The sequence below is a fragment of the Schistocerca gregaria genome, chromosome 5 (genome assembly GCF_023897955.1).
Source record: "Schistocerca gregaria isolate iqSchGreg1 chromosome 5, iqSchGreg1.2, whole genome shotgun sequence".
NCBI classification, from domain to species: domain Eukaryota; kingdom Metazoa; phylum Arthropoda; class Insecta; order Orthoptera; family Acrididae; genus Schistocerca; species Schistocerca gregaria.
Genome location: NC_064924.1, coordinates 30,643,099 through 30,669,300, shown reverse-complemented (window position 1 = coordinate 30,669,300; position 26,202 = coordinate 30,643,099).

Sequence of the window (26,202 nt, the reverse complement as noted above, 5' to 3'; positions counted from 1 at the left end):
GCAGAAGGCTGCACTGGGGCCGGCAGACTGAAGGAACATGTATACACAGTGGTGAGCTACCTGCTGCACTGCCAGCATAAGGCTGCGCTGGGGGCAGCAGACTGAAGGAACATGTCTACACAGGGGTGAGCTACCTGCTGCAGTGCCAGCAGAAGTTTCTGCTGGGGCCGGAGATCTGAAGGAACATGTCTACACAGTGGTGAGCTACCTGCTGCAGTGCCAACAGAAGGCTGCACTGGGGCCGGCAATCTGAAGGAACATGTCTACACACTGGTGAGCTACCTGCTGCAGTGATAGCAGGAGGCTGCGCTGGGGCCGGCAGTCAGAAGGAACATGTCTACACAGTGGTGAGCTACCTGCAGCAGTGCCAGCAGAAGGCTGCGCTGGGGCCGTCAGTCTGAAGGAACATGTCTACACAGTGGTGAGCTACCTGCTGCAGTGCCAGCAGAAGGCTGCGGTGGGGCCGTCAGTCTGAAGGAACAAGTCTACACGGTGGTGAGCTACCTGCTGCAGTGCCAGCAGGAGGTTGGGCTGGGGCCGGCAGTTGAAGGAACATGTCTACACAGTGGTGAGCTACCTATTGCAGTGCCAGCAGAAAACTGTGCATGGGTCGGCAGTCTGAAGGAACATGTCTACACAGTGGTGAGCTACCTGCTATTGTGCCAGTAGAAGACTGCGCTGTGGCCGGCAGTCTGAAGGAAAATGTCTACACAGTGGTGAGCTACCTGTTGCAGTGCCAGCAGAAGGCTGCGCTGGAGCTGTCAGTCTGAAGGAACATGTCTACACAGTGGTGAGCTACCTGCTGCAGTGGTAGCAGAAAGCTGCGCTGGAGCTGTCAGTCTGAAGGAACATGTCTACACAGTGGTGAGCTACCTGCTGCAGTGCCAGCAGAAGGCTGCACTGGGGCAGGCAGTCTGAAGGAATATGTTTACACAGTGGTGAGCTACCTGTTGCAGAGCCAGCAGAAGGCTGCGCTGGGGTCGGCAGTCTGAAGGAACATGTCTACACAGTGGTGAGCTACCTGCTGCAGTGCCAGCAGAATGCTGCTCTTATGCCGGCAGTCAGAAGGAACATGTCTACACAGTGGTGAGCTACCTGCTGCAGTGCCAGCAGAAGCTTCTGCTGGGGCCGGAGATCTGAAGGAACATGTCCACACAGTGGTGAGCTACCTGCTGCAGTGCCAACAGAAGGCTGCACTGGGGCCGGCAATCTGAAGGAACATGTCTACACACTGGTGAGCTACCTGCTGCAGTGATAGCAGGAGGCTGCGCTGGGGCCGGCAGTCAGAAGGAACATGTCTACACAGTGGTGAGCTACCTGCTGCAGTGCCAGCAGAAGGCTGCGCTGGGGCCGTCAGTCTGAAGGAACATGTCTACACAGTGGTGAGCTACCTGCTGCAGTGCCAGCAATAGGTTGGGCTGGGGCCGGCAGTTGAAGGAACATGTCTACACAGTGGTGAGCTACCTATTGCAGTGCCAGCAGAAAACTGCGCTGGGGTCGGCAGTCTGGAGGAACATGTCTACACAGTGGTGAGCTACCTGCTATTGTGCCAGTAGAAGACTGCGCTGCGGCCGGCAGTCTGAAGGAACATGTCTACACAGTGGTGAACTACCTGTTGCAGTGCCAGCAGAAGGCTGCGCTGGGGCCGGCAGTCTGAAGGAACATGCCTACACAGTGGTGAGCTACCTGCTGCAGTGCCACCAGAAGGCTGTGTATACATGTTCCTTCAGACTGCCGACCCCAGCGCAGCCTTCTGCTGGCACTGCAGCAGGTAGCTCACCACTGTGTAGGCATGTTCCTTCAGACTGCCGGCCCCAGCGCAGCCTGCTGCCGGCACTGCAGCAGGTAGCTCACCATTGTGTAGACATGTTCCTTCAGACTGCCAACCCCAGCGCAGCCTTCTGCTGGCACTGCAGCAGGTAGCTCACCACTGTGTAGGGTCATGTTCCTTCAGATTTCCGGCCCCAGCGCAGCGTTCTGTTGGCACTGTAGCAGGTAGCTCACAACTGTGTAGACATGTTCCTTCAGACTGCCGGCCCCAGCGCAGCCTTGTGCTGGCACTGCAGCGTGTAGCTCACCACTGTGTAGATATTTTCCTTCAGACTGCCGGCCATAGCGCAGCCTTCTGCTGGCACTGCAGCGGGTAGCTCACCACTGTGTAGATACTTTCCTTCAGCCCCCGCGCAGCGTTCTGTTGGCACTGTAGCAGGTAGCTCACAACTGTGTAGACATGTTCCTTCAGACTGCCGTCCCCAGCGCAGCATTCTGCTGGCACTGCAACAGGTACCTCACCACTGTGTAGACATGTTCCTTCAGACTGCCGGCCCCAGCGCAGTCTTCTCCTGACACTGCAGCTGGTAGCTCACCGCTATGTAGACATGTTCCTTCAGACTGCCGACCCCAGCGCAGTCTTCTGCTGGCACAGAAGCAGGTAGCTCTCCACTGTGTAGACATGTTCCTTCAGACTGCCGGCCATAGCACAGCCTTCTGCTGGCACTGCAGCGGGTAGCAGAAGTTTCTGTTGGGGCCGGAGATCTGAAGGAACATGTCCACACAGTGGTGAGCTACCTGCTGCAGTGCCAACAGAAGGCTGCACTGGGGCCGGCAATCTGAAGGAACATGTTTACACACTGGTGAGCTACCTGCTGCAGTGATAGCAGGAGGCTGCGCTGGGGCCGGCAGTCATAAGGAACATGTCTACACAGTGGTGAGCTACCTGATGCAGTGCCAGCAGAAGGCTGCGCTGGGGCCGTCAGTCTGAAGGAACATGTCTACACAGTGGTGAGCTACCTGCTGCAGTGCCAGCAGAAGGCTGCGGTTGGGCCGTCAGTCTGAAGGAACAAGTCTACACAGTGGTGAGCTACCTGCTGCAGTGCCAGCAGGAGGTTGGGCTGGGGCCGGCAGTCAGAAGGAACATGTCTACACAGTATTGAGCTACCTATTGCAGTGCCAGCAGAAAACTGCGCTGGGGTCGGCAGTCTGAAGGAACATGTCTACACAGTGGTGAGCTACCTGCTATTGTGCCAGTAGAAGACTGCGGTGGGGCCGTCAGTCTGAAGGAACAAGTCTACACAGTGGTGAGCTACCTGCTGCAGTGCCAGCAGGAGGTTGGGCTGGGGCCGGCAGTTGAAGGAACATGTCTACACAGTGGTGAGCTACCTGCTGCAGTGCCAGCAGAAGTTTCTGCTGGGGCCGGAGATCTGAAGGAACATGTCCACACAGTGGTGAGCTACCTGCTGCAGTGCCAACAGAAGGCTGCACTGGGGCCGGCAATCTGAAGGAACATGTCTACACACTGGTGAGCTACCTGCTGCAGTGATAGCAGGAGGCTGCGCTGGGGCCGGCAGTCAGAAGGAACATGTCTACACTGTGGTGAGCTACCTGCTGCAGTGCCAGCAGAAGGCTGCGCTGGGGCCGTCAGTCTGAAGGAACATGTCTACACAGTGGTGAGCTACCTGCTGCAGTGCCAGCAGAAGGGTGCGGTGGGGCCGTCAGTCTGAACGAACAAGTCTACACAGTGGTGAGCTACCTGATGCAGTGCCAGCAGGAGGTTGGGCTGGGGCCGGCAGTTGAAGGAACATGTCTACACAGTGGTGAGCTACCTGTTGCAGTGCCAGCAGAAAGCTGCGCTGGAGCTGTCAGTCTGAAGGAACATGTCTACACAGTGGTGAGCTACCTGCTGCAGTGCCAGCAGAAGGCTGCACTGGGGCAGGCAGTCTGAAGGAACATGTCTACACAGTGGTGAGCTACCTGTTGCAGTGCCAGCAGAAGGCTGCGCTGGGGTCGGCAGCCTGAAGGAACATGTCTACACAGTGGTGAGCTACCTGTTGCAGTGCCAGCAGAAGGCTGCACTGGGGCAGGCAGTCTGAAGGAACATATCTACACAGTGGTGAGCTACCTGTTGCAGTGCCAGCAGAAGGCTGCGCAGGGGTCGGCAGTCTGAAGGAACATGTCTATACAGTGGTGAGCTACCTGCTGCAGTGCCAGCAGAAGGCTGCACTGGGGCCGGCAGACTGAAGGAACATGTATACACAGTGGTGAGCTACCTGCTGCACTGCCAGCATAAGGCTGCGCTGGGGGCAGCAGACTGAAGGAACATGTCTACACAGGGGTGAGCTACCTGCTGCAGTGCCAGCAGAAGTTTCTGCTGGGGCCGGAGATCTGAAGGAACATGTCCACACAGTGGTGAGCTACCTGCTGCAGTGCCAACAGAAGGCTGCACTGGGGCCGGCAATCTGAAGGAACATGTCTACACACTGGTGAGCTACCTGCTGCAGTGATAGCAGGAGGCTGCGCTGGGGCCGGCAGTCAGAAGGAACATGTCTACACAGTGGTGAGTCTGAAGGAACATGTCTACACAGTGGTGAGCTACCTGCTATTGTGCCAGTAGAAGACTGCGCTGGGGCCGGCAGTCTGAAGGAAAATGTCTACACAGTGGTGAGCTACCTGTTGCAGTGCCAGCAGAAGGCTGCGCTGGAGCTGTCAGTCTGAAGGAACATGTCTACACAGTGGTGAGCTACCTGCTGCAGTGATAGCAGAAAGCTGCGCTGGAGCTGTCAGTCTGAAGGAACATGTCTACACAGTGGTGAGCTACCTGCTGCAGTGCCAGCAGAAGGCTGCACTGGGGCAGGCAGTCTGGAGGAATATGTTTACACAGTGGTGAGCTACCTGTTGCAGAGCCAGCAGAAGGCTGCACTGGGGCAGGCAGTCTGAAGGAATATGTTTACACAGTGGTGAGCTACCTGTTGCAGAGCCAGCAGAAGGCTGCGCTGGGGTCGGCAGTCTGAAGGAACATGTCTACACAGTGGTGAGCTACCTGCTGCAGTGCCAGCAGAAGCTTCTGCTGGGGCCGGAGATCTGAAGGAACATGTCCACACAGTGGTGAGCTACCTGCTGCAGTGCCAACAGAAGGCTGCACTGGGGCCGGCAATCTGAAGGAACATGTCTACACACTGGTGAGCTACCTGCTGCAGTGATAGCAGGAGGCTGCGCTGGGGCCGGCAGTCAGAAGGAACATGTCTACACAGTGGTGAGCTACCTGCTGCAGTGCCAGCAGAAGGCTGCGCTGGGGCCGTCAGTCTGAAGGAACATGTCTACACAGTGGTGAGCTACCTGCTGCAGTGCCAGCAGAAGGCTGCGGTGGGGCCGTCAGTCTGAAGGAACAAGTCTACACAGTGGTGAGCTACCTGCTGCAGTGCCAGCAATAGGTTGGGCTGGGGCCGGCAGTTGAAGGAACATGTCTACACAGTGGTGAGCTACCTATTGCAGTGCCAGCAGAAAACTGCGCTGGGGTCGGCAGTCTGGAGGAACATGTCTACACAGTGGTGAGCTACCTGCTATTGTGCCAGTAGAAGACTGCGCTGCGGCCGGCAGTCTGAAGGAACATGTCTACACAGTGGTGAACTACCTGTTGCAGTGCCAGCAGAAGGCTGCGCTGGGGCCGGCAGTCTGAAGGAACATGCCTACACAGTGGTGAGCTACCTGCTGCAGTGCCACCAGAAGGCTGTGTATACATGTTCCTTCAGACTGCCGACCCCAGCGCAGCCTTCTGCTGGCACTGCAGCAGGTAGCTCACCACTGTGTAGGCATGTTCCTTCAGACTGCCGGCCCCAGCGCAGCCTGCTGCCGGCACTGCAGCAGGTAGCTCACCACTGTTCTGCTGGAGATCTGTCTCAAAGAAGGCCTGCTCTGTCTGCCCTGTATGGATGTCGGCCTGTCCATCAACATTTACTGACGGATGTGCTCGCTGCCAATAGCTTTCAACTTCCGACATTCCGTTTCTACGACCTAAGAGCCGTAAAAATACCTCATGCTTTTAGTGTCCTACCAGGCTCTATGAACATCTGCCCAGGCTGTTAACTTTCTAGAGTCTCACTCAAGGTGCGTCAAGTTGTAATGAAGTTTTTAATAATTTTCCGTATGTGGAAAATAGGTGAGTAACTTGTCCTCTCCCACGGTTTAGGAGACAATCTGGGCAGCCGTCTTATTCTGTATGCAGGTAATGCTCCCGTTTATCGTATAGTGAAGCTATCAGAAGATCAAACCCAGTTGCAAACAGACTTTGATAAGATACGTGGGTTGCCCGGAAAGTAATGCAGCGTATTTGTTCTTCAACCATTGTATATATAATATAATGAGAATTACACACATGAAAGAACGGTGTTTTATCGACACACCCTATTCATCCACTTAATCTCCACCCAATTCTATGGCCTTCCTCCAGCGCCGAACGAGGCGTGCGCGCCCTGTCAGTATCAGTCCTCGACTTGGTGGAGGAGCCAGTGCTACACTGCGTCAAACATGTCCTCATCGTCCTCAAAATGTCTTCCATAAATGGTATTCTTTAATAGCCCACACAAGTGGAAGTCCGAGGGGGCTAGGTCAGGACTGTAGGGTGGATGGGGTAACACTGTCAAACCCTGTTTTGCGATGTTGTTCAGCAGTCCTCAGACCTGTCTGGGGCTGAGCGTTGTTGTGTTGCAGAAAAACATCTCCTGAGTTGCTGGGCTGCCGAAGTCGCTGGAAGCGCATCTTGACTTTTGTTAATGTGTTGACATATGCTTCTGAATCAGTTGGCGTCACATCAATGAGAATTACATTTTCACAGTCCCAAAACACGATGATCATGACCTTACCGGCAGTTGCTTTGAATGCTTTCTGCTATGGGGTGAGGGAATGGCCCCATTCCATCGACTGTCGTTTTGTTCCAGGCTCAAAATACTGAACTTATATTTCCTGTCACAATATCGGACAAGAAGGCCTCCCCCTCAGCTTCAAAGCGTTGCAACAAATCAAGACAAATGGTTTTTCTGTGGGATTTGTCATCCAGCGTTAGACATCACGGGACCCATCTTACACACACTTTTGAATATCCAAGAGTACGGATAACTGCATCCACACTTCTTTGCTGATTGACAGATGCAGCGCCCGTTGCTGAGTCGTAATGCCTCTGTCCTCGCAAATGACATCAGCTCGTTTCAACATCTCAGGTGGATGGTCATGCAGCAAATAGTGGAGCTCCACCGATCCGCCTTCTGATGACCTCACTCTCTGGGTCCAGCGACTAACTGCACTTCTGTCGGCAGCAGGTGCTCCATAGACTATGTTCCCTACAGTTTCTTTCTCTGCAGTGAGAAATTCAACGACGGCGCGTTGCTTGTAAAGTAGGTACTTCACCTAAAGACGCAGTTTTGAAACTGTCCTGCAGCTACGCTGTCTGTCAAAGGTGACAGAAACTTTTGCGCGCTCACTCAGGCAGATACTACATACGCAATGTTTCTCATTGGTAGTACTTTTTTCAGCTGAGAAAAAAATGTGCTGCGTTACTTTCAGGGCAACCCTCGTATCTGTATGGTGCGAAAATTGGCAATTAACCCTAAATAATGAGAAGTGTGAGGGCATCAACATGAGTGCTGAAAAGAATGCGCTCAATTCCGGTTACATGATAAATCAATCAAATTTAAAGGCCGGAAATGCACCTAAATATTTATAAAATTAAAATTCGAACAAATCAAATTGGAAAGAACATACAGAAAATGTTGTGTGGAGGGTGAGCCAAAGACTACGTTATCTTGGTGGAACACTTAGCTCTTAGAAGATGCAACAGAGTTGCTAAGGAGACTACCGACACAACGCTCGCTTGTCCGTCCTCTTTTGGAATACTGCTGCGCGGTGTAGCATCGTTACCACATACTATTAATGGAGTACATCCACAAAGCTGAGAGACTGGAGCACGTTTCATATAATCGAGAAATAGGAGAGAGAGTTTCGCTGACATGATAAACGACTCGGAGTGGACCTTACTAAAACAAAGCCGTTTCTCGCCGCGGCGGGATCTTCTCACCAATTTTCAATCACGAGCTTTCACCTTTGATTGCGTATTACTTTGTTGACACCGACCTACATTGAAGGAAACGATCATCATAATAAAACAAAGGAAAATCAGAGCTCGCGCAGAAAGATATAGGTGTTCGTACTTTCGGCGAAACTTCCGAGAGTGGAATAATAGAGAGAATTATGGTGAATGTAGTTCCACAAATACTCTGCCAGGCACTTGGGGGTGATTTGTAGAGAATCGGCGTAGATGTTGATGTAGAGAGACAAAGACCCAAACTGATCAAACATTGTGTCACCATCCGACTCAGAAGTCGATTACTACACTTGCATCTTACCAGGTTGATTGGTTGATTTGGAGGAGGGGACCAAACAGCGAGTTCATCGGTCCCATCGGATTAGGGAAGGATGGGGGAAGAAAGTCGGCCGTGCCCTTTCGAAGAAACCTCCCCGGCACTTGCCTGAAGCGATTTAGGGAAATCACGGGGAACCTAAGACAGGATGGCCGAACGCGGGTTCGAACAGTCGTCGTCCCGAACGCGAGTCCAGTGTGCTAACCACTGCGCCACCTGGCTTGCTCTTACCGAGTATAAACAGTAATTCCCGGCAGTAGAATTGTAAAGAGAGTAGATTTCTGAGGAACTGCGAAAGTGAATCACTCCTCTGGATGAACCTGGTAGCGCTCTCCATTGATACAGGATGACATTTAAGGAACTATAGGGAAAAGAAACGTAAATTAGTTACAAACAACGCTGTGCACACACTTTACTTAACATGTAAACGTCACTGCACATATTCGGTTTCATGTTACGACATGTTCGATATGACTGCCATTACTGGCCATAATGTGGTGCAGACGAATTGGGAAATTCTGCATGACCTGCTGAAGGGGCGGAATATCAACGCTGTCAATGTGATGCTGAATGGCTGTTTTCAACTCAGCAATGGTTTTGAGTTTATTTATGTACACCTTGTCTTTAATAGAGCCGCAAAAAAAGGAGTCGCATGTGTTTAGATCCCGAGAACATGGCGGCCAATCGAGACCCATGCCAGTGGCCTCTAGGTACACCAAAACCAGAATTCTGTCCCCAAAGTGCTCCTCCAGGACATCAAGCAGTCTCCTGCTTCGATGGATCCAGCTCCGTCTTGCATTAACCACATCTTGTCGAAATAAGGATCACTTTGGGTAATCAGGATGAAATCATTTTCCAAAGCCTTCACGTACCGTTCTGTAGTTACCGTGTCATCAAGGCATGCCGCACCAATTATTCAGTGTCTGAACATTGCACACCACACAGTCAGGGTGCAGAGACTTCTCGATCGCGAAATGCAGATTCTCTCTCCCCCAAATGCGCCAATTTTGCTTATTGACAACCCATCCAAATGAAAGTGGGACGCATACTGATTCCCATCATACCCTGCGAGCAACCGTCCGGTTTCAACGTCCTAGCGCAAACCGCTCAGAAGTTAAGACGATTTTATTTCATGTAGTTAAATAATTTCTACCCTGTAGTTTGCAGCACAGAGGGGTCTTGTGTGGCCTGATGTCCTGGGAACTGCAGACACGTGGCTTTCCACGAAATGCCCTAGCTGCAGCTAATCGGGAGGAAGATGTTCTCGGAACTCCTCATGCAGCGCTCTCCTACTATCAGTTTCTTGTATTTCTATGTAATTCCCAAAACTGTTTTATTTGTAAGCACTCTGGTTCGTGTTGCTCTTGCGAGACGGCTGTCTTGAACTCCTCTGTGTCGCTGTTCCCACTCTGCCATCCTCGTGGTGCATTTCTAATTCATCCGCGGCAACCGTATTTTGATGTCGCCAAGGAACCCCTGTCCGCCCTCCCCCCACACAACCGTGAAGCTGCCGTCTGCACCCCTCCCCCTACCCTCCTCAACAACGTAACGCTTAACCGGGAAGGCGCCGTCCGACCGCACTACGGGGGTTACAATGAAACACAAACACACACACACACACACACACACATATATATACACATACACTACTTGCTGCAACAAACACTCTTCTGCGATCGCCTAAGGTAAGCATCTCCTGCAACTTCTGAAATGCAACCGTTGTGAAGCGTCTGTCAGACGGGATTTACGAGACATAAAACTTGATACTGTTCGTCACTCAGCAGATCTCTTACGAACGCAGGTTTAAATGTGTTAACCTTACACTCTGAAAATATTATTTCGCAAACGTAACGTTTCAGGCAATGCAACATTAGAGTAAATTTAGCAACGAGTGATCTATCTGACTACAAACTCGATAACATACATTGCTCCAACAAATACGATGCAGAATGGAACTTAGTTTTGGCCAAGTGTTACTCAGCCGTATCTTGTGGCATAGGATCTATATTAATGACTTTACTACAAAATTTTGAAATTACTTACCACACATAATAACTTTAAGGCTCAAGTACAAACTAAAGGGCAGTGGCAACAGTCTTGAAACGGCCCATCAAAAAGCAAGCGACTACAGCTCTTTCATTTCTGCTGGGAAAGTTACAGGTGGCCTGTACCTCACTTGACTACTGTCCCCCTGTAGTTTGTCACAAGCGACGAACACGTGTAATAAGGCGATAAAAGTGAGAGCATTTATTTTTGGTAGGTTTTGTTTCACAACTATATACCTGATTTCTCAGTTTTTTCCTATATATTTTTCTAAAGAAACTTGTTAATTTTAGAGTAAGTCTATGAATTTAAGACGCGTGAACAGTGACGTTAATATTAGGCGACAGAAACTTTAAATATATCTTGGACGTATAGTAAAACAGTAATTTAATTTATTAATGCAAACTGTTATTACTTTGTTGCTAAACAGCAACAAAATCGATGACACAGTTTAAAGACATGCAAAAATTTTGCTTATCTATTGGAACTGTCGCTTTGCTTATCTTTCTCGTTTATTTATTAACAATACTGCTAAAGGTTGCAAATTCATTTCAATTTCAATTTGTCATTGAATAATGTTAGTAATGATGTTTGCTTGACTTATTATTAATCTAAATACTTCAAAATTCCCCCTTATAATGGGTAAGAGTAACAATAAGAAGACAGTTCACAATTTCGGTCTTTCAGAATGGGGAACATTTTAGCGAGCAGGAAGTTTTCAAATGGAGAACTGACATGGTAAACATTTTCCAATACATGGTACAGCAACGAGTAATATACAATGAAGAGGGGAACAGCCTATATCGGTTAGAGGGATGTATTCATTATTTGTTCACCAATGATGCATTTCGCATGATTGACACATCTTCAGAATAGCATACACAAAAAATATTCATTTCGTTAGAAGTGCAAAATTAGAGTTACTAGCAAGTAACTGTGACACGGCTTATTAAATATTAGATCGTGTTATGTATATGGGATACCGACCGTACGAACCGCCCAGAAAATTATTTACCTTGTCAAATATATGGGAACATTGCGTGGTGCCGTATAAATCAACAGAGCTGAATACAGCCGAAAAAATCACACCCATTGACGATAAATATTTCGCACAGCACGAAATAGGAGAAGAAGATGAGTTTGGTTTGTAGGGCAATCAGCTGCGTGGTCGTCAACGCCCGTACAGTCACAATTTTCACACAGTCCAATTTTTACACAATCCAGTCTGGCCACAGTCAAGAATGATGATGATGAAGAAATGATAACGACAACACAAACACCCAGTCCCCAGGCAGATAAAATTCCCAATCCTGCCGGGTATCGAACCCGGGACCCCGTGATCCAGAGGTAGCAATGCCAGCCACTAGAAAAAGAAAAACGAGAGAACAGATTATCCTGCAGAAGCATGCGACCCAGTCCAGTGAATGCAAAACACCATCAGACCTATTTAGATCTGTCACCATGCATACATGTGAGAGGTGTATTTCTCATATCCGAGCAATGTCCTTAGTACTGGACATGCGAACACACTGAGCCATACGGCCTCAAGTGTCCATGTACCACAGCAGGTGGCATTAGTATACCGTGCGTTACGGAGTGTAATGGAATTGCCAAATATAAGCAAGTATTAAATAGTTAAATAAGAGTCACTACAACAAGCAATTTAATATCATTGTCGCCAAAAGCAAAAATCCAGCTGCTTGGAAACCACTAAAACAAAGTTGAAAAACGAAATGCCTGCTCCAGCAAACTAGTATACAGCAAGGAAATTGGGAAATTTGTGGTAAGGTCTTATGGGACCAAACTGCTTAGGTCATCGGTATCTAAGCTTACACACTACTTAATCTAACTAACTTACGCTAAGGACGACACACACACCCATTGCCGAGGGAGGACTCGAACCTCGGACGGGGGAGCCGCGGGGCTGTGACAAGGCGCCCTAACACGTGGGGCTACCCTGCGCGGCTACCCCGCGAAGGCACATTTAAACACGCTTGAAGAATGCTGAAAACATTTTTGACTTTGTTGTCAATGTAATATGGCGGACGAGAGGCGCAGAAAACAAACACAGGGCTGTATCCACGTAAGTGCTTTACCACGTGTGAGAAAGACACTCATCGCCAAGGTAACAATCTTTATCTGAGTGATTGACTGGCAGTATCGAAAAGCAGCCTTTTAAATGATAACTGTTTATTACAAGAAGTAAAGCAACTACAACTTCTGTGAATGAATGTCTACACTGTTTGAGAATGGCAACGTCTCAAGGAACAGGGAAACAAACAAGAGACCGATAGCTGGTAGGCCGTCTACGCATTAGCAGCAGGGTGCCGTAATGACGAGATCCCACTAGGCAATAAGTTCGTAGGCAGTCACATGTGAATATGGCGAAGCAGTGCTCGCAGGAACGGCTGATGGTGGTGCAGCAGTGGAGGTGGTTCATTTCAAGGGCAAGCCGGCACCATGGCGGGCAGCAGCAGAGGCAGTGGCAGGTGGGGTCCGTAGCAGAGACCTATACTGAAGACTTTGAGCGGCTCTCGGTCAGTCAGAGCCTAGAGCATAACTGGCTATCGAAGTGTGGAGCGCCAACCTAAATAGATGCGTGCAGAAGGATACAACAGATTTGTCACATGGACATATGCCTTTGCAGATGTATGCAGGACCTATGAGTGTAGTGACTGATGGGTGTTCCAACTTTCAAGCCACATAGTGTTGGGGCTGGCACCCACAGATGCTATGGTGGCTGCACGTAGCTTGACCTCCAAGGTGAGGCAGATGCCATTCCTGAGTTGCAGTGGCCTGAGGTGTGGTTGCTGAATACACAGCAGCCCAGCCCTGCATAAACTGCATATCTACTATATTACGTTATAACACGAATGTCACTACATTAATTAGCTAGGCAGTTAAAATTGCTTTTAACAATCAGTGAAGTGTGTTCTAGACTTCTGTGTAACATACTCTTGGTAGGTACCCCATAATCTGAACGCCAACTTGCATCGAATTAGAATTTTCTCTGTGTGGTAATCCCGATTTGACTATGTCTGTTGGGACTGCCTCTGTCCACCCAGTTATGCATTTGAGTTTGTTGGTCCCAGCAGTTGAACCGAGGCTATTCCTGACATGGGGAATCAGACAGCTTTGGCAACTGCAACTAACAAACAGTTCAAATTCTAACTGGTACACTTCAGTGAATCTTCGACTCTCTGAGCTACTGGGAAGTCAAATTTTTCTTCCTCCTCTGAAACCATTGGGCGAACTTCCACTGTAACTGTAGGCAGAGGTCGATATTGGGTGGTACAATCCAGGGCCAGGAGCAGTATGGTTTTTTATTAGTCGCTCATCCAGTTCCTCTTCCCCCACCACTTGTGAGACAGGGCCCTGCGCTTTGGACTGCTAACTGGCAATGGCGAAGTTGCATGGCTGTATGTACTCTTTAATGCATAAAATATAAAATGCTCGGCCCTGCACGCTGCGTTTCAACCTGTTCGTTACTGTAACAGTTTAGTATCATATATTGCTGTTAACAGATACATACAAGTTGCATAAGCATGCATATCGAAGTTTAGATCTCCCATATGGCTGTTAAAACGCAAGCCACGTTTTGGTAAATATACAGTGCAGAGACAATTAGGGAATTTTTAACCAGACCACTAGTATGTTTACAAGGCTTATAGTTCAGCGAAAAGCCTAGGAAACTGAACAATTAAAAATTCCCTGGGATAAATATACTTCCTTCTTTTCTTCTTTCTCTTGTTCCATAGTGCCACATTGGCGCTGGCCTGGCATGCTTACTAACAGGTTTGAAATAGGATAATGGGTTGCTCGAAACCCTTTCTGTTTACACCTTATTACCCGTGACTGAATACTTGTACTCCAACTGTCCACCTGTATTAGCTAGGTACATGAGTGAAAGTTTTGCAGATCACCTAATAGGATATGGGAAACTGCCTAAAATGCATCTACAGTGCCTCGAGGAATGACATTCGTAATTAATACGCCTGGCAGATTCGTCGTGCGTCTGACACCCCCTTTCCAATCCCGGAAGCAGCCCCTTTATGCGAACACCTATCCATGTGGCCTGGTCTTAAATACATTACATTAACAAACACTTATTTAAATAAATAATTTTTACGGACTTTATGAGTAGCTCACCACCTGTGGAGTTACGTGTTTCTGCAGTCATGTCCATTCACAAAATGTTGTCGTATTTTAACGTTTGTTTCTTAGTTTAATTTAATGTACTTGTGAACTACACCAATGAACGTATTGCGCCGAAAATACGTTTTGATTTTTGGGATTCATCTCTACAAACGTGCCTGTTGAAACAGAATTATCGCAGTAAAAAATATGTCAAACGTTCTGAAATCCATAATTTCAATTCCTCTGTTGTGTCAATCCCTTACCGTACCACAAAGAATTACATACACCATAAAATTATTTCTTATAGGTTGTGCGGTACTTGGTTACATACACTGACACCGTCGTAGCCTGCTGATGAACTGTTATGCATGACATGACAGTAATATAACGTGACATTCGTCTTCTGAGCGCTACGCAAGTTACTGAGTTCACTGTGAAATATTATTCATACTCCTTGATAGTTAGTTGTAGTCGTTAGTGGTGACATGTGAGATGATATTTGCGACTCTACTGACGATTCCAAACTCTGTCTGGGGAAATGGTGAAGCTTATTGAAGGCTTTCAGCTTACGAAGAAAGGAATAGCCCGAGCGGTCTGGTGGTGAGACTCTGAGACTCAACGGGGCGCAGTGATAATTTGTGGCAGTCGGTGCAGAGCCGGAAGTGGGCGGCTCTCAGCGTGCTGACGTGACCTGGCCCTGGCCCGGCGCCCCGGACTCTCCCAAGCCATTGTGCCGCGATCGCGCTGGGCGTGACAGGTGGCGCCATAAAAGGTCGGAGCGCACTTGCTGGCGGCGGCCGTCACGCCCCATAAATCACCAGCTGGCCACACACGGCGCCTGCAGTCCTCACACAAAACACACACCCACAACCACAAGTCTCTTGGGCTTCAAGCAGTACATATTTCCACACCTCTATGGTACCGACAGTAAATATTTCACTTCGTTTTCAGTTTTGGTGTCACACTGCATCCTCTCTTTTTGGTGTGATGTAATTTTCTGCTCTTGTCGGCGTATAGTTTTAATGTGGCAACTCGTTTCGAAACACTTAAAAAATACACTGATGGAAATAAAAAAAAGGCAACACCAAAAATTATTAATATAAAGAAATGAAATTTTGGAAACAGATTTGACTAGGTAACATATTTAAGTTATTCACATTGCAAGACCACATGTTAATACAGGTGTGAGATAATCTTTCGCAAATGTCAAATGCTGATACATTAATAAGCAGTGTAACCGCCATAATGTCAGACGGCATAGCTGAGCGAACTAAGGCGCCTTGCTACAGTTCACGCGGCTCCCCCCATCGGAGTTTCGAGTCCTCCCTCGGCAATGGATGTGTGTGTCGTCCTTAGAGTAAGTTAGTTAAAGTTAGATTAAGTAGTGTGTAAACCTAGAGACCGATGACCTCAGAAGTTTGCACCCGCAGAATGTTGAATACAAGCATGCAAACGTGATCGCAATACATTGTACAGATGCCGGTTTTCAGTTTGTGGGGTGGAGTTCCATTCCTGTTGCACTTCGTCAGTGAATACAGGCATGCTTGATGCTGTATATGAATGACGCGAATAGTTGTCCGTTGGTGTCCCATATCTGATTGATTGTAAGCAGACCTGCTAATTGAGTAGGCCAAGGAAATTCTGTAGAGCATGTTATGTTACAACAACAGTATGTGGGCGATCGTTATCCTGTTGGGAAACACCCCTGCAGGTAGAAACATCAGCCTGACGTACAGATTTGGAGTCAGGGTGAGTGGGGTAACGACGAGAGTATTTCTGCTGTCATACGAGATTGCACCACAGGTAATACCTCCAGGTGTATGAGTTTGTCCAGAGTATCCAGCACGTAGGCAGGTTGGTTGCAGGTCATCAGCTGACCTCCTTATAACCGATTGGTTCAAATGGCTCTGAGCACTATGCGACTTAACTTCTGAAGTCATCAGTTGCCTAGAACTTAGAACTAATTAAACCTAACTAACCTAGAGACATCACACACATCCATGCCCGAGGCAGGATTCGAACCTGCGACCGTAGCGGTCGCTCGGTTCCAGACTGTAGCGCCTAGAACACACCGGCCGGCTTATAACCAATTCATGACCATCATTGGCACCGAGGCAGAACCAGCTTTCATCAGAAAACACAACACGTATCCACCCTGCTGTCCAATGAGCTCTCGTTTCACACCACTGAACTCGCAAATACCGGCGGTTTTGCTGACTTGGAGCTGGCCTTGAACTAACCGATTTGTAAAGTTCGTTGTGTCACTATGGTGCCAGCTGCTCCTCAGATTGCTGCTGAAAATGCAGTGTGAGGCGCCAGACCCTTACACCGACACGGTGGTCTTCTCTCTCAATAGTGCCACGCGGCCATCTGTAGCCCAGTCTGTTGGCGACCGTACATTTCCGTGACGACTGCTGCCGACAGTCATGGACGACGGCTACATCCCTGCCAAGTTTTTTGCATAATCGCATAAGGAACATCCATCTTCTTATAGCCCTGACTCATGACCTCATTAAAACTCAGTGAGGTGTTGATAATGGCGCGTTTTTCACATAAAGCTCATTCCTGACTAACATCAACTCTCCGCATCTAATCTCAAAGTCAACGACCGTTAAGGGTATATTTAACGCAAACCTTATTTTCATCTTCATAGTGGCGCTACTGGTGCCATTCTTACGTGATTGGCGCGAAAATTGAATAGGAATAATCTTTTAGATGTAGAAACACGCCTACAAAGTTTCATTTCTTTCGTAGAATTCTTTCTAGGTTTTGTGGTTTTTATTCCGTTTCTGTTTTTTGAGTTCTGTTGTTACTCTGCGTCTTTTTCTTTGAGCGTAATAGAAACTGCAGCTTTTCTCGCCAAATAATTCTAATACGACAGTACTTACAGAAGTAAGTTTTAGAATTATTGCAAATACCACAAGAAATTCAAGACACAACAACCTCTTGATACACCTGATATGCTAAACGTCAGTCAAATATTATGCACTAATTGTCAATAATAGGCGAATAAAATGTGCACGGTGAAGATGTACAAAATTCCAGACTGTTGATCTTGCCTTGGTGTACGAAGACTGCTTATTGCTAGACAGCCATGAAAACATCCCTACAACTCATTCGAACACTCATGCAATAATTAGCCATGAAAGAGAATTTCTTGGCCAGTCATGAATCCCATAATTTACAGGACAGTCCAAAACATCCGCTGTATGACTTATGCTATTGCAATTGTTCTTAGTTCAAAAAATGGTTCAAATGGCTCTGATCGCTATGCGACTTAACATCTGTGGTCATCAGTCGCCTAGAACTTAGAACTAATTAAACATAACTAACCTAAGGACATCACACACATCCATGCCCGAGGCAGGATTCGAACCTGCGACCGTAGCAGTCGCGCGGTTCTGGACTGAGCGCCTAGAACCGCGAGACCACCGCGGCCGGCTAATTGTTCTTAGTGTGAGCAGGTATCGACACACCCAAGTAGAGGTAGGTGGGCGTAAGACCATTATCTGCCAACATACCTTTCTCAATACATTCGGAAACCTACGTTTTTTGTCGCCAAGAACACTAACCCCATTACAACTGCTTCCAGAGTGGATAATTGTACGATTCCCGTTAACAGGTCAGGCGCGCACTAAACGCAAGAAGTTTGTACTAAAGTAGCGGATTAGGTTTGGTGTCCACATGAGCTTTTTTCCGTGTTAGAGAAACCCTTTCCCCTTGAAACCAGAGGCGAATTGCCTACGAAAATCGAAGTTCATTCTCTGAGAATGTTTGTCCTCGCAGCATCCAAGGAAAAGTCCCAGAAATAATATTGCTTGTGGAAAGTATAATGCCAAGATAGGATTAGGAACAGGCGATTAGTCGAAACCTAATTCATAATGGAATATTTATCGTAAGGGTAGGTTAGTACCCAATGGTGGTGGCGTATTCCTTGCTCTACAGAATGTAAAGAAAGATAGCAAATTATGTTTGCTTAGCAACAGACAGGATACGAATTGCAGAGTATCTGAGTAGTCAGCATCAAAGATTCAGTTCTGAGGGCGAAGATGTGTAGCAAAAATGGGAAAATTTCAAACCAGTCGTTCAATATTCCTTAGACAAGTATGACGCGAGCAAGGTCAAGGGACAGTGAAGGACTACTGTGGTTCAATAACCGAACAATGATTCATCACAGATTAAAGACATCTAGCTGACGAACAAACGCTGAACAAAGGCAAAATGAGCGTAAGGTGAGCGATGAGAGAAGCTTTCAACGACATTAAAAGTCTGAGTGAAAACCCTAAGAGACTCTGATCTTGCGATAGTTCGGTAAGCACTTCATTCATTCAGTGACCATATTGGTTTCTAAGCAGAAGATAATGATAAGAATTCATTATTCCGAAATGTTTGCCACCACGGAAGATCGTTATATGACCCTCCTTTCAACCATGGTACGAGCGTCGAAATGGAAGGTATGGAGATAACCGATCGTCGAACAGAAAAGTTCGCTCAGTCTGTGTCTAGCTGCTGGACTGGGAAGACGGGCGTAGTTGTTTACTATGTGAACTGTGTGTTCAATGCATATATAATTTGTAATCGTGCAGCTGAGGACTGTGTTGATAGCCACCAGCAATGTGTTTGGAAACAGTGATATTTGGTGAATGTATGAAGAAGACTACAATTCATCAAATAATGAAGATATAGGAAGATGTGGCAAAGTTACACTTCAGAAATTATGCTGAAAAATGCTTGTGCTGTAACTGTAGCTGACTCGAAAAAATCCAGTCAGTCTTCCGAAGCGCGAGAGCCAAGACGTGCACCACAGAGCTGGAGGAGAGCACACGCAGCGCGGGGCTCACGGAAGCGCCACGAGCCAGCCGCAGGGGCGGCCGCTCGCCGAGCACTTCCTGCCACGGTGGAAACAACGGCAGCCCTCATCCTTCCCATACCCGGCGCACGGATACGCTTTGTCGCTGAACGCAAATTGCTTTGAAAGTTACTACATCTGCTGTGCAAGCAATGTCCGGAATACTGCCACATACACTACTGGCCATTAAACTTGCTACACCAACAGGAAATGCAGATAATAAACGAGTATTCGTTGGACAAATATATTATACTAGAACTTACATGTGGTTACATTTTCACGCAGTTTGGGTGCATAGATCCTGAGAATTCAGTACCCACAACAACCACATCTGGCCGTAATTACGGCCCTGCTACGCCCTGGCTTTGAGTCAAACAGAGCTTGGATGGCGTGTACAGGTACAGCTGCCCATGCAGTTTCAACACGATACCACAGTTCATCAAGATTAGCGACTGGCGTATTGTGACGAGCCAGTTGCTCGGCCACCATTGACCAGACGTTTTCAGTTGGTGAGAGATCTGGAGAATGTGCTGGCCAGGGCAGCAGTCGAACATTTTCTGTATCCAGAAAGGCCCGTACAGGACCTGCAACATGCGGTCGTGCATTGTCCTGCTGAAATGTATAGTTTCGCAGGGATCGAATGAAGGGTAGAGCCACGTGTCGTAACACATCTTAAATGTAACGTGAACTGTTCAAACTGCGAACAAGAGGTGACTGAGACGTACAACCCAATGGCACCCGATACCATCACGTCGGGTGATACGCCAGTATGGCGATGACGAGTACACGCTTCCAATGTGCGTTCACTACGATGCCGCCAAACATGGATGCGACCATCATGATGCTGTAAACAGAACCTGGGTTCATTCAAAAATGACGTTTTGCCATGAGTGCATCCAGGTTCGTCGTTAAGTGCAACATCGCAGGCGCTCCTGTCTGTGATGCCTGTCAACGGTAACTGAAGCCATGGTGTCCGAACTGAGAGCCATGCTGCTGAAAACGTCGCCGAACTGTTCGTGCAGATGGTTGTTGTCTTGCAAACGTCCCCATCTGTTGACTCAGGGATCCAGACGTGGCTGCACGATCCGTTACTGCCATGCGCATAAGATGCCTGTCATCTTGACTGCTAATGATACGAGGCCGTTGGGATCCAGCACGGCGTTTCGTATTACCCTCCTGAACCCACTGATTCCATATTCCGCTAACAGTTATTGGATCTCGACCAACGCGAGCACGAATGTCGCGATTCAATAAACCGCAATCGCGATAGGCTACAATTCGACCTTCATCAAAGTCGGAAACGTGATGGTACGTATTTCTCCTTCTTACACGAGGCATCACAACAACGTTTCACTAGGCAACGCCGGTCAACTGCTGTTTTTGTATGAGAAATCGGTTGGAAACGTTCCTCATGTCAGTACGTTGTAGATGTCGCCCCCGGCGCTAACCATGTGTGTATCCTCTGAAAAGATAATCATTTGCATACCACAGCATCTTCTTCCTGGCGGTTAAATTTCGCGTCTCTAGCACGTCATCTTCGTGGTGTAGCAATTTTAATGGCCAGTGGTGTACATAATATGAAGATGTCACACGAAACAAAACTGACACTTCACAAAGAGAGTGAGGGAGCTTGCTAGATGATGTGAGAAGATTTAATGTAAATGCGAAGTAAATACACATTTTATTTCGAGGAATACCACCACCGCACTTGAACACAGAGTATAAAAGAAAGATCGCGGCACACTTGTGGCAGCACCCCTGAGACAATTCGCTTGCTTTTGTGAGAAATACTAAATACTTTCCTTGTCTTTGGGCACGAGTTACTTCGGATGTAACTAAATCCAACTGAATATGTCTCAAAATTTACCTTCAAAAGATCGCTGCACGGTAGTTTGCCACATTTTGCTGTTTATTTTATTTATTTATTTATTTATTTAACTTGATCAGATCAGGGCCATCAGGCCCTCTCTTACATCGGACCAGTGTTCCACACATGAAGCATTTCACACATCAGAGTTACATCATGACCATAGTTTAAATGAGAAATTTGCTTACTCTAGTGACAATATGAATAAAGAGTAGTAACTAAGACCTAATAAAGTAAATGCGGCAGTATTTTTACAACAGGTGCTATACATACAGATTATGATAAAAGCAACAATAATAACAGTAAAAATGCAATGATAAACATGACTAAGACTTAATAAATTAAATTCTGGCAGTGTTTTTACAGCAGGTGCTATACATACAGATTATGATAAAAGCAATAATAATAACAGTAAAAAAATCAAATAATAATGACAAACATGAGAAGGATTGGCAATAGTAATGAAGGTTTGTGCAGATGTACATAATATCTTGGTGTGTAAAGTAGATGTTTACTAGTTTAGCGTATTTTGGGGAATGGAGATTTAAGGAGGGGGAAAGAGGGAAATAATGAGCTAAAGTGCATTCATGTACAAAGGAAGGAATTACTGTTGCTTAAGTAGATACGTCATTAACTGTTTTTTGAAGCTGGACATGTTTTTAAGTTCTCTAACATAAAGCGGGAGGTTATTTCAGAGTCGGGTTCCCGCTACTGTAAATGACTTGGCGAAGGTGACTGAGCGATGCAGTGGAACGGAGAGGATTTTATTATAATGGGAACGTGTGTTTCTGTCATGTTGTTCCGACATGAGCGTTAGGGACGAGGAGAGATATGAAGGACAGTTTACATTTATAAGGCAGTAGATGATACAGAGTGTATGGAAATCTCTGCGTTTGTCTGCACGCAGCCAGGACAATTTTGCATATGCTTGTGAAATGTGATCAAAAAGTCGAACGTCACAGATATATCGGACGCAGGCATTCATGACCAGTTCTAGACGTCGGGAATTTTCCTGAGAGAGGACTTGTAGGATAATATCTCTGTAGTCAATGATTGGGAGTATAAGCGTTTGTACTAATTTCTTTTTCAGATCGAAAGGGAAGAGTTTTTTATATTTTTGTAGGACATGAAGGGATGCTGATGCTTTTTTGCACACTGCTGTTACGTACTCTGTCCAATTTTGATTTCCATCTATTATTACACCCAAACTCTTTGCTCAGGGAGAGAAGTTAATATTTGTTCCATTTAAGAGGTGGTAAGGATTCCCGATGTTTTGGGCTAATGAGCTTAGAGTGACCAACAAGTACCGCTTGGGTTTTAGATGGGTTTAGTTTTAGACCTATGTCCTGTGCCCATATTGACAGTGCATCGAGGTCAGTATTGAAATTTTCAATTGCTTTCTTCAGATTGCTAGGTTTCGCACTTAGATACAACTGAAGGTCATCAGCATACATATGGTATTTGCAATAGGTCAGAACCGATGACACATCGTTGACATACAGAGAGAAGAGTATAGGACCTAATACTGAGCCTTGGGGAACGCCTGACACTACCTGCCGCCATTGTGAGACGTCATGTATGAGCGAAACCATTGCACTGCACTTGGTGAGAAATTTAGACCGCTAAGTTTGGCCAGTAAGATGACGAAGTCGACAGTATCAAATGCTTTGCTGAAATCTAAGAAGCAAGTGGTAGTCGCTTCTTGTCTGTCCATGGCAAGTTTCACGTCATCTGTCACCTTTATCAGAGCAGATGTTGTGCTTCGATGTTTACGGAAACCTGATTGGTATTCGTCTAGTAGGTTGTTAGTAGTGAGGTAGATGGTTGAGCTGGTCATGAACTATATATTCTAAGGCCTTTGATAGTGCAGGAAGAAGGCAGATGGGGCGGTAGTCAGAGGGTGCTGTGGCTATGTCCTTTTTAGGCAGTGGCTTAATTTGTCCCAGTTTCCAGGCCTCATGGAAAACACTTGTGATTAATGAATCGTTGAAAATGTCTGTAATAGAGGGCAGTAGTTGGTCAATAATAAGTTTTACCATCTGGATAGTGATACCATCATGTCCAGTAGATGCTGATCTAATCCGCATTATGGCTTTCTTGACAGTACTGCAAGTGACGTGCTGTAGATAGAATTTTTCTTTGCTACAGTCGTTCAACCCCACGAAGTAATCAATGACTCTCTGTTTTTTTTTGCGGTACAATTTTGGTTGTAGGTAACGTGAAGAATCGGTTTAGTTCTTCAGCTGGGACCATGTGATTTTCTGCAACTTTTATTTTGCCTAAACCGAGACTACGAAAATTTTTCCACAGGATAGCTGGTCTACATCTATTGTCAGCTAATGTACGGGCATGTCTGAGCTTAGCGTTTCTCACCGCTTGACTGACTTTGTTTCGTTTAAGCTTGTATACAGAATGATTTTCAGGTGTAGGGTGTATCTTGTATGCTCGATGTGCAGCATCTCTGAGATTCATGAGCTGTTGTACTTCATCAGTCAGCCAGGGTGCAGGTTGCCTTTTTACTTTTCTGGTCTTTATTGGAGCATATTTGTCATACAGTTGAGTAATTTTGTTAGTGAAATTTATTCGTTTGGGTCTCGGTATGTAGATAGTTTTTGTTTCTTTCTAGGACATTCTAGTGAATACGTCATGGAAATGATGTCATGAGCAGACATGCCAGGCGCAGATATTTGAGAGGTCCGGATTATTCTGATCGGAGATTTCGTTGCGAATATATCAATGAAAGAGTGACTGGTAGTCGTGTGATGAGTAGGTGCCAGCTGAAGTAGCGTCATATTTGAGGAAGAAAGCATCCTCTTAAATTTCCCAATGGAAGAACTATTGCACAGAAAATTAATGTTTTGTCACCTGCTGTAATTACATGTTCATATGACGATTCGAGACTAGAGAGGGCAGTTTCGAAACAGGCGAACCCACCTACTTTAGGAGGTTTGTAAGGGACACATATTAAGCACTTTCTGTTAAGTGATTTGATCTCTATGAACATATATATTCCACTTGTTTATCTACATTGTTGTCTGATGTGTGTAGTACTGTAGGTGACAAATCAGAGCGTATGTACGCCCCTACTCCGCCCTCTCGTCTGTTGCATCTGTCGTGCCTGAGAAAGATACAGCCACCTAGGTTTACGGAAGTTGTAGGAATACTTGGTTTGAGCCAAGTCTCTGACAAAAGTATTACGTGTATGTCAGCAGTTTGAAATATATATTTGAACACGTCGAAGTGAGCTGGCAGAGTCTGGACATTTGCATGTGCAACATGCAACTTGGTGCGTTCGGGTGTTGATTGCCCAAGGAGGCTGCCGACTGATGTTTGCGGGTCGTGGTTGGCGGTGACTAGAGGGTCTGGCATGAGGAATGCGTGTGAAGGAGGGGGGTCAGGGAGTGTCCTCCCAGTTCTGTGCAGTGAAAGCAGTCGGGATGGGGAGGGCGTAGGTTCCCAGGGAGGCAACGGGATGTGCGGCCAAGGTCAGCAATGTCTGCAACGGTTCTGGAAGCAGCTGTGGACTGGTAGAGGAAGGAATTTCGCTGAACACAATCAGAGTAATCTGCACGTTACGAGAGAGTATGATATTAATTTCACTTATGATGATTGCAACTAAAGTATGATGGTGGGTTGCTAATTAAGCATGGAAGTGAGACTACCTTATGTAATAATTAACAAAATTACATGAGAAAAACAATTAAAGATGAAAATAGTTATGTGGAGAAACGAAAAGTTGATAATACAAATAATAACAAAAATTACAATAGAAACAATAATTAGCGATAAAAAAATAGTTATGTAGAGAAACGAATAATTTGATAATACATTAGTTAAGATATAGTTGACAGTGTAAACAGTATAAATATACAGGTTAGTGGCAGCAAGATTAGACATGATTTAGCTTCTAATGCACAGGCTTTCAAGTTCATTAACACTGCAAACTGTTTTCTTTCCGTTTTCGGTCTTAACCATTATCCTGCCGTCATTTGTCCATACGTTCTGTAGCCCAAATTTCGAAATCGCGCTCTTCAAAATATTTAGTCTTTCAGAGGTCAGATCCTCGCGTACTGTCATACCCGACTTCGTGAGATTCTTCTTTGCTCTGAAGATTTCAGATCTTTTCCTATACGACATAAACTTCACTATTATAGGTCTTGGTTTTGTAGATCCTGGCGACTTACGACCCACTCTATGACTTCTTTCAATGTCACTCAGAGTCATCTGCACGCCTAGCTTTTCTTGGACAAGGTTTATCACAAGTTCATCTGTGCTCTCTCTGCTGCTCTCTGGAATGCCGAACAGTCTGAGATTATTGCGTCTCTGATATTGTTCGAGCTCGTCTGTCTTCTCGATCAATTTCTGTTCGAGCAGTCGTGCTTTCTCCTCACTTGCTTTTAACGATGTGTCGAGTGCACGGATCTCGCTCGCATTCGATTCCAGAGTTTTCTGTATTTTGTCCATCACTGCTGCAGTGACAGCATCAGTGATGGTTTGAGCAACGAGCCCGAGCGTCTCCTTAGCCTGCAGTGTGGCACTCACCTCAGCCTTCACGAGTGCGGCGATGTCAGCGATGCCGGGCGAAGCGGCCGCAACTTCCGGTGTAGACTCCACGGCTGCGCTGCCTCCGGCCTGGCCGTTGGCTGCACTGCGCGTTGTTCGGTGATTTTCCATTTTAAGTGCGATTCCGTGTAATTGGTGCTCAGTATGTGATGTGAAATACGACACTCGGCAGTAGATATACAGCTTTAGTATATGTAGACCAGCCTAACTGCTTAAAACACCTCCAGATTTCACGTAAATTTGCGAGCCAAGCTAACGCACGTCACTCACTCGCCGCCATCTTTGCAATGCCTCCATACTTGAATACAGACTCTAAAACCATGGCGACACACTTGTGGTGCCGCCCAGAGACACTTGCTGCGCTTTTGTGGGAAATGCCACAGCCTTCCCTTGTCTTTGAGCACGGACTGCATCAGGAGTTATTAAACCTTACTGGATACGTCCCCAAGAACACTTTCAAAAAGATCACTGCACAGTTAATTGCTACAGTTTTCGATGTATACCGCCACACTTGAACACAGACTCTAAAAGATTGCTCCACACTTGTGAAACCTCCA